Source organism: Prionailurus viverrinus, chromosome A2, assembly GCF_022837055.1.
Source record: "Prionailurus viverrinus isolate Anna chromosome A2, UM_Priviv_1.0, whole genome shotgun sequence".
NCBI classification, from domain to species: domain Eukaryota; kingdom Metazoa; phylum Chordata; class Mammalia; order Carnivora; family Felidae; genus Prionailurus; species Prionailurus viverrinus.
Window position 1 is genome coordinate 137,976,979 of NC_062562.1, and position 2,247 is coordinate 137,979,225.

Here is a 2,247-nt window from a genome sequence, read left to right on the forward strand (position 1 = left end):
AAAAATGCAGAAGACCTTTGTCTTGTTTTTAAGTAACCTTTCCTACCTCAATTGATATGAATCTCTTCCTCAGCCCTTCTTATACCAGAATATGGACTCAAAACACTCCACACCCCCCTCATTTTCTGAAAAGGTCATGACTCAAGTCTTTGATTTTGCAGATTCTTCTTCTTAAGATTGCCTTTCCCATCTGCATTAGTTTCCAATTGCTGCTTTAACAAACTACCACCATAAATTTAATGGGGGAAAACAACACAAATTATTGTCTTAAAATTGCAGAGAAGGCTGAAATGGTTTGGTGGGGCTGTGAAACACTGGAACCTTCTGAGACTGTTACCTTGGACTTGTCTTTTCTTCTTTCATTCTCTTTTCCAACGGTATAACCTTCCCTTTACCCCAAACCCTGGCCATGAACTTCTTGCTTGAGGACATTGAAAACTGACTGATTTGAAAATGGAAAACCAAGAACCAATTCTCAATATACCAAACAGGTTTTTATTTCAAAGGAGTTCATTTCAGAGGGAAAATGGGTCAAGCTTGAAAAGGCAATGTACATGGATCCTACTGGTAAATGTAGAACTTGGGAACTGTAAAAAGTACCACCAGAAAAAGGGCAGTTGAATGATGGTATGGCAGTTATCTCACCCCTGAAAAGAACTTGTGATGAGTGCCTCATTCTGGGGAAACAGTTCTGACTGCCCATAGGAGGCTAATGCCTAGAATTACCCCCCAGTTCTCTTGGATGATCATGAAAACCCAGAATCAGCTACTCTTCTGGAGTTTGAGGATGAAACTGGCTATGAAGCTGATGTTTTTCAGTATTCTCCAGCTCTCTGTATGGATCCAGGTATGTCAAATTGTACACACACTTCATCACAGTGACTTAATGGAGATGATGCTGAAAATGTAAGACTCAAAGCAAATCCAGAGATGAAGAATTTGTGTAAGTGATGTCTTTGAAATGATCTGCTTAAGAGACTTGACACTCTGGTAGCTGAAGAACTTCTGACAGTGGATGCCAGAGTCAGTCCCTATGTTCTGGTGCTGACACATGCAAACACAAAGCCATTTAAGGTATCCTTTTTGACATTTTAAGGCCAAGGAACAGTGGCCATGTTTTTGTAAACAAAATCACCAGACCACCTTCATTAAGAATTTTCATTCAGCTTAAGTTTAATATATACTTGAAATTATTTTTTTCACAAAATTAAAGCAGTGGAGAATGAAAAAAAAAATCCACAAGTGGAGTGGTATCTGAAACAATGACAGAACATAAATATTAATTAGATCCTGGGAAAAAGCCAAAAAAAGGTGAGGTCATGTTCAAGGACAAAGATTATTTGTCAAATCTGATTCAGTGCTAAGCTAGCATTGAGAACAGAACAGTTATGGGAAATATTTTCGATGCTAGTAGACAAGGAGGTATATAGGCTCTGAAGTGAAAGGGAAGTTAATGTGAATGAGAGGCACCTGTGTCATTCTAGGATTATTGCCTAAAATAAAGTCGATGAAGAATGGGAACAGGGCCCTATCATCAGCTTGGGTATAGGAAGGATACGCAGAAACTCATTTATTAAGACAGAGAGGTATTTTGCAGCTTGAGAGAATGGAAGAAGTCACAAGCATCTTCGGAAGGTATATAATAGTAAACACATATTCCAAGCCTTCTCTTATTCATGGAAGCTGGCAACAATCTCAGGAAACATTAACCTATAATAGAAAGCCTTGAAGACAATTTAGACCTTTGAGATCCTAATTCATAAAAACAAACAAAACAAACAAAAACTACTTGATATGTATGACATCTGGAATTACCTCTTAGATTTAACACTTTTTTCTACTGATTTGTTCATTTAACACAGTATACCAGCTTACCATTCTTAGATGATTATTGACCACCAGACTTCATTTTTGAACAATTGAATCTCCCCTTCTAGGCATATTTGAACTTCACGGTAATTCACAGTTCCTACAATTGACTATAAATGGGCCAAACCTCTACTGTTACTTAAATTCTAGTGTCAAATTCAGGCTCGTTCAGGGAGATTGAAACCAGTCAGGGTATCCTAGACAGCAATCCGAAAATAGTTGAAAAAAGATCTTTTTAACACTCTTCCTTATGTCAAAACTAGTGTTTTACCCCATGCAGTTCTAACACCTGTTTGCACCTAAGACTACTTATTTGTGGTCATCTTTTCTGCCCCAGCATTTATAATTCCAGCGGGCCTTTTATTTTTTCAAGGAAAA

General features: G+C 37.7%; 1 pseudogene; it reads left to right on the top strand.

The window, feature by feature from the left end:
• Positions 1-446: 446 nt before the first annotated feature.
• Positions 447-1,095, top strand: LOC125153928 (ADP-sugar pyrophosphatase-like; annotated as a pseudogene).
• The last annotated feature ends 1,152 nt before the right edge of the window (positions 1,096-2,247 follow it).